Source organism: Salvia splendens, chromosome 7 (assembly GCF_004379255.2).
Source record: "Salvia splendens isolate huo1 chromosome 7, SspV2, whole genome shotgun sequence".
NCBI classification, from domain to species: Eukaryota; Viridiplantae; Streptophyta; class Magnoliopsida; order Lamiales; family Lamiaceae; genus Salvia; species Salvia splendens.
The window spans coordinates 15,553,871-15,561,643 of NC_056038.1; the positions used below are offsets into that span (position 1 = coordinate 15,553,871).

The window sequence follows — 7,773 nt, forward strand, 5'->3', positions numbered from 1 at the left end:
TTGATGGAAGGAGCAATATTGATCCTGAGGTCGACGCGCGGCCGATTTCGTCATCCGCTTTGGTTTTTCGAACATATCGGAATGCAGTTCGAAAATTTCCGCTCTCGGCTTGTTCAATGGTACGAACTGAGCGGGCGGCTTCTCAGGATTGAGACGTGGCCCCAATCGGTCTTGCACCGGAGCCCTTTGAATCCTTTCAAAAGGAGTTCGGCGAGGATGTCCCTGATCGCCAAAAGGAGTTCGGCGAGGATGTCCCTGATCGCTATGATCGGGCTTCCTCCTGTCTCCTCGGGATGAGCTGTCTAAAGACCGTTTGCGACGGTCTGCCTCATCGGCACGAGAGAACTGGTCCGCAATGTCCCACATCTCTTGAGCTGTTTGCGGACTGCATTCCACGAGCTTTCTGTAGAGAGCTCCGGGCAGGATTCCATTTTGGAATGCCGAAATGACAAGTAGATCATTGAGATCATCTACTTGTAGGCATTCCTTGTGGAATCTCGTCATAAAGTCGCTGATCTTTTCGTCGCGACTTTGACGTATAGAAAGCAGCTGAGCCGAAGTGATTCGGGCTTCCGCTTTCTGAAAGAACCTCCAGTGGAAAGCATCCATTAGATCTCGGTAAGATCTAATGCTGCCTTGGGGGAGGCTATCGAACCACCTTCTTGCGTTCCCGATAAGCAGCTCGGGAAACAGCTTGCACATATGGACCTCATTAAGACCCTGGTTCGCCATGTTATACTGATAGCGTCCCAGGAAGTCATGAGGATTCTCTAACCCGTCATAAGTCATCGACGGAGTTCGGTAGTTCTGTGGCAAGGGAGTTCGGGTGATATCGTCCGAGAACGGAGTCTTCAATGCTCCGTACATGGCGAACCCGACATCTCTTCGGTATGGAGGAGATGGAGTTCTCCTGTGATTCCGGTACCGAGGAGGAACAGGAACATGTCGGGGTTGAGGATTCTTCTTCCTGGAAGACACAGCACTACTGCGGTAGTGACTTTCATGTCTGGATGAGGAGGGAGAATCCACCGTTTTCGTCTCCGGCTTTTGGCTCTTTTGCAGGAAAATTAAGAACTCTTCCTGCTTCTCGGCCAAAAACAATTTGACAGCCTCGTTCAAATCGGGCTGCTGGGAAGACTCGGTGCGATGAGTCTTTGAGCGGCTTGTTCCTTCTCCGTGAGAACTGGAAGTAGATTTCTCCCGAGGCTGTTTTCCAGACCTGCGGGCTGGACTAGCTTCCTCAGGGTTATCACGAACGGTATTATGGGTGTTATGTGATCTGGTATGCATTTTTTTTTTTTTTTGGGGTGGAAAAAGGGTCAAAAATTCGCTTTATCACAAATTTGGTTCTCTGTTTCCCACAGACGGCGCCAGTGATGGTTGGGCGAATTTTTGATGATAGTAAATGCAGGTAATGAATATAGATCACGACACAAGGAATTACGTGGTTCGATTTACTGAAGTAAATCTACGTCCACGGGAAGAAAGGAGGGCAAGATTGTATTGCTTGATCTGGTTTACAGCTTACAAATACAGACTTGCTATATGTTATTTGATGTCCCGAGCCCCTCCTCTATCTGATCTAAGTTCTATTTATACATTGAACTAAGATCGTGGCTTGCATCACCACTAACTAGGTCGTGGCTTGCATCACCACTAACTAGGTAGTGGATGTCGTGGAGGTCATGAGATCCTGCATGGGTCCACTATCTCTTTGTTTGGTCCGCTATCCTGCATGAGACCCTGCATGAGTTGACACCACTAAATAGATCGTGTAGTGGAGGTCGTGGAGGTTCTGCATGAGTCCACTATCTCCCAGTTCGGTCGAATACTGAGACCGAACTTCTGAACTATTGCCGAGCAGCTTTTGCCGATCTGAGAGTAGAGCTTGATTGGTCGGCTTTTACCGAGCTGTAGGCTGGGGCCGAACTCTTTGGTAATGCGGCTGGGGCCGAACTCTTTGGTAATGCCGAACTGATACTCTTCCTTGGGCTTTGGGCTGATGGGCCGTCACTGCTATTGGGCTTGTTTAGTACGTACCCCATCAGTCCCATACCTCCATCATTCGCAAATCTACGCAACATGGAGAGAGTGTAAGACCACACTATACTATACATAGAAGAAATGTAGAGTAGTAGTATGTTTTTGATCTCTATCTAAACAAACAAATTGTCAATGATAATTAATGTGGATTTTCGGATTTCAGATGGGCATCAGACAATGGATTCACAAGGCCGATACCTGACTTCATCGGAAGCTGGTCAAGTCTTGCTCAACTGTGAGTCACAATCTTTTTTTTTCTATATTTATCCTACTATTTTGAATCTAATATCCCAAGCTTCATCATCATTTGTTATCTTTTTGTAGGAGATTTCAAGGAAATTCATTTGTAGGTCCAATACCAGCATCTTTCTCAAATTTAAGCTTGTTGAATGACTTGTAAGTACTATCCACAACAATATTTTTTTTGGGTGATTGAGCCTCAGTACACCAACTGTCATCTGATTTTTTGTTTTGCAAGGGTCTTCCAATATATACACAAATTTTCACATTTTTTGAAAAATTTCACACGATTGTCAACTCGGTGAAACTGATACTAAGGTGGACGCTTGAAATGTATTCATGGCTTAAACAATATATGTACTAAATGAAATTGTTGGGTGTCTATGTCATTAGTTCACCAAAAATTGACTATCGTGTGAAATATCAAAACAATTGAAAGCTTGTGTATTCGGAGGCCATAAATTTTAGTTGTTGTGTAACACTATAATTTTTTCATTTTCATGATTACGTGGAAGCTAACATTCTCGGGCAAATGCGACATCTTTAGGAGGATTAGTGATGTTGTATCCAATGCCAATGGTAGCTCATCCCTCAACTTCCTCAGAAACATGACCTCTCTATCGACCTTGTAAGAAGTCGCCGTAGCTTCTCATTATCCAAATAAAAGTAATGTGAGTTGTTAGTGATGAGTTGTTGCTCTATTTGGCAGAGTGTTGAGGAACAACAATATTTCTGGTAGCATACCTTCCTTTCTGGAGGGATTTGGGAGTTTGACATTTCTGTAAGTATATATGTATATTGTATAAGTGTATATATATAATTCATTAATTGGTATACTACTCTGATTTGATTTGCAGACAACAACAAATGTTCTAATTATATGTTTCAGGGATTTGAGCTTCAACAATTTGAATGGCACAGTTCCAGAGTTCCTTTTCAACCAGACTTCTCTCACTAACATGTAGTAACTCTCTAGCTATAAACTGTTACACACATTTATTATTTATCTCAAACAACTAGTTTTTTTTCAGAAAGTTGAAAGCTAGTAGTACAGATTAACTCATGTTCTCATATTTCCAGATTTCTTGGTAGTAACAAGTTAACTGGTGGACTACCGTCGCAGAAGAGTTCGTCACTCAGGAACATGTACGCTTCTGTTATACCCCCCCTGTTGTTTTTATTTTCCACGGTAATTTTATTAATATTTTTATTTGCTTCTAGAGATTTATCGTACAACGAATTATCATGAAGCTTTCCGTCTTGGATCAATGAAGATAACTTACAAGTGTAAGTCCATAAGACAAACATAAATACTTACATATGTCTTGTTAGATTCCTGATTTGCTCTACATCAATTTTTTTTTTTTTTTTTGTGCAGTATTGTGGTTTCCAACAACTTCACCTTTGGAGATTCTAACACTGCTGCCAGGTGCTTAAAAGGCATTCTAGTTCTTGCGTAGCTTTGTTTGTTTAACTTATTTGTGTATCATAATTCATCTGCTTCATCCGTGTAGCACTCTACCTTCTGGTTTAGAATGTCTCCAGAAGAATTTTCCGTGCAGTCGAGGACAGCCTATTTGTAAGTAGTAATAATGTTTATGGCAATTTCTGATCTTTGTAATAGCGTAACGGATGTTTTGATATACGAAGTTGTGGGTGGTTTGTTAAAGCAGATGTTTTGAATGTGCAGATTCAAGGTTTGCAGTGAACTGTGGTGGTAGAAGTATTACATCTAATGATGGGATAGAGTATGAAGCAGACAGTGAGGCTCTTGGTCCAGCCACGTATTAGACGAGCTCTACACGTAGATGGGCAGTTAGCAATTCCGGTTTTGCTGCTGACAACATTGCACGGGAGTACATAAGCTCTACATTATCTCAGTTCACCAATACTCTATATTCGGAGCTGTTCCAAAATGTCCGTCTCTCTGCTGGTGATCTCAGATATTACGGCTTAGGCCTTCGAAACGGTAACTACACTGTAAGGCTCCAGTTTGCAGAGACAATCAACCCTGTTGCTAGGACTTGGCAAACAACTCAAAGGCGTGTTTTTGACATATACGTCCAGGTTTGCGTTTCGCATTTACTTTCTCCAATGCATTCGTCCATGCTTACTTGAAAAGAAAAAGGTTATTCTGATGATACGCAGGGGAGTTTGGCAGAGAAGGATTTTGATTTGCAGAGAGAGAGTGGAAGACCTCTAAGAGCTGTGACACGGGAATTCACTGCAGAGGTAGTCGAAAACTATATGGAAATCCATCTCTTTTGGGCCGGAAAAGGGACCTGCTGTGTACCTGCTCAAGCTGTGTATGGACCTTTAATTTCTGCAATAAGTGCTACACCAAGTATGTTCTCTGCTCTTGCAAATTTATTACTATTTTATTTTTCTTTCTCATCGCTTGATTGTTTTTCATTTTCTTCATCAGATTTCATTCCAACCGTTTCTGATAATCCTCCTGGTGGTAGTGAAAAGAACCGGACCGGTCTGATTGTTGGCATTGTTGCAGCTTTGCTTTTTATATTTGCATTTTGTTACTTATCACAAAGAAGAAAAAAGCAAAAGAGCATCGACGATAAAGGTAACGTGCATCGTTTTCTTAATACATCTCCAAATCTTAACGATCAGACTAACATTCTCTATGTTAATTGGGGCTGGGTGATTTACAGAGTTTCTAGGGATCGATGCTCAAACTTACACGTTCAGTTACGCGGAACTTAGAGCTGCTACTGGTGACTTCGACCCTTCTAACAAGCTCGGAGAGGGAGGATTTGGACCTGTCTATAAGGTATCGACAATCATTCTTAAGATGCAAGAACAGCAAGACAAGATATGTATCAATATTGTTTTCGTATGCGCAAACAGGGAACACTCGCGGATGGAAGACTAGTTGCGGTGAAACAACTCTCAGTGGCATCACACCAAGGCAAGAGTCAGTTTGTAGCGGAGATTGCAACTATATCAGCTGTGCAGCATCGCAACCTTGTGAAATTGTACGGATGCTGCATTGAGGGAGTGAAGCGCCTCCTCGTCTATGAATATTTGGAGAACAAGAGCCTCGACCAGATACTATTTGGACCAAGCAGCGGTACGTCTCTGTTTCTTGACTGGAAAACACGTTCGGACATATGCATGGGGGTAGCAAGGGGCCTGGCTTACCTACACGAGGAATCTCGACTTCGGATTGTTCACAGAGATGTCAAGGCTAGCACCATTCTGCTCGATTCTGATCTCGTGCCTAAACTCTCTGACTTCGGATTGGCCAAATTGTACAACGACAAACAGACTCATATCAGCACTAGAGTCGCAGGCACAATGTACGTACGATTCACCTCGTTATTTACTTCCTAGTTAGTGTAAGACGATGTATTAATTTTGTGTTGATGCAGTGGTTATCTAGCACCGGAATATGCCATGCGTGGCCATCTCACCGAGAAGGCTGATGTCTTCAGCTTTGGCGTCGTCGCTCTTGAAATCGTCAGCGGGAGGCTCAATTCCGACACAAGTTTGGAAACTGAGAGGATGTATCTTCTTGAATGGGTATGGCTATTTCTCTACTTAACACCACCTTCTTATTATGGAGTAGTTTATAAAACGTCGAACTCCTCATTAGTATGATATTTTGTCTGCTTTGGGCTAAGCCCTCACAATTTTGTTTTCTGGCACTTCTTAAAAGGCCTCATACTAATGAAATAACGGTTGTACTTAATATATTGTTTGCACATTTTCTAATAACCGTTAGTTGTTGCATTCCAGGCTTGGAACCGTCATGAAAATAGCAAGGAAATCGAGCTGGTGGACCCGACGTTGCAAGAATACGACGATGATGAAGTGAAAAGAATCATTGACATTGCCCTACTATGCACACAGGCGTCCCCGGGGCTACGGCTAGGGATGTCAATTTAGCCCGCAACCCGTGGGCTGACCCGAATAGCCCGCCAAATTTATAGGGTTAGGGCTGAAAATTTCCAGCCCGATAAAATTACAGCCCGATTAGCCCGCACCCGATTAACCCGCAACCCGTTAGGGCCAGACCCGAAAACCCGATGGGCTGGCCCGAAAACCCGATAAAATTTATATTGTTCTATTTGTTTGACTCTAATTCGACACTTCATTGATTATTTTATAATACAGATTACTGAAAAAATAACTTTCCATTTTATATATTAAATATATAAATTATATATTAAGTTTTTATTAATATAATAATAGATAAATGAATTAGAAACTTCAAATTCACTAAAAAAATATATTTAAATTTCTAAACATGCTTTAAAATTTCTTGATGTTTATGTTTTATGTTGGAATAAATCTCAAATATTAGTATTTGATCATGTTAATATTTGAGTTTACGCATATATCTCAAATTTATCATAATTAAATATTTTACATTTTATAAATATAACTAATTTTCACCATTATTTATTGGATTGATCGCATGTTAATTTTATCGGTACCAACCCGATTAACCCGATGGGCTAGCCCGAAACCCGAGCTTTTAGGGTTAGGGCTGAACTTTTATAACCCGAAAAAATAACAACCCGATTAGCCCGCACCCGATTGACCCGCAACCCGAATAGGGTTGGCCCGAAACCCGGTGGGCTGGCCCGATTGACATCCCTAGCTACGGCCAATGATGTCGCGTGTGGTGGCAATGCTTGCCGGAGACATTGAGGTGGCTTCTGTGACCACACGACCGGTCTATCTTACTGATTGGACGTTTAGCGATGCGACCACTTTCATGAGCAACACTGCTAGTGCGACGTCGAATGTCGATGCTCATCTAGGTTCAACGGCTACTACTACAACTACAGATGTAGCAGCCTATTCACCTAGTAAACCGATGCTGAGAGACCATTGGTGAGGGTAGATAGGGAGTAATTGCTTCTCCATTTTGCTTGTATTTATATATTCCATTTGTACATGTGTGCCGGAGCGGATATATTGTTTGTTGCTCGATCTTGGACCAACTTTTTTGTATATTCAAACAGCCTCTCTACCTATAACTACATGGTGTCACACCAATTGCAGCTTTTTATGATCAATTTATTATTCTTTAAAAATAAATTTGATCAATTATGAATAGGTCACATCTCATTATAGTTCACAATTCGAAGGAACAATCTGAAAGGAGAGTACTAATAGTGCATGCCATAAACATAATTGAAAATAATGTTAAAATTAAATCCACATCTGGCCTTATTTTCAAATCGCAATATTCTTTCATTCTCACATGTCTACTATTTAAAGATTTAATTTTGTAATTCTAGGATGTGTATAATTTAAAAAAAAAAAACTTTTTTTCTACTCTTAGTATGCAAACTAATATTCCTACTAAATGAAATCTACATGATACTTAAAATTATTCATTTCTTTAAATTCGTTAAAGATATATTATCAGTAATTTAGGTTGATGGGGCATAAAGTGAGTTCTAAAATATGTTTCTCAAAATTATTCAAACTTAGATATTGATATATAAATGAGACTTGGTC

At 41.0% G+C, this 7,773-nt stretch overlaps 1 pseudogene; it reads left to right on the plus strand.

The window, feature by feature from the left end:
- Window positions 1-2,243: 2,243 nt before the first annotated feature.
- Window positions 2,244-6,201, plus strand: LOC121741418 (annotated as a pseudogene).
- Window positions 6,202-7,773: the final 1,572 nt, after the last annotated feature.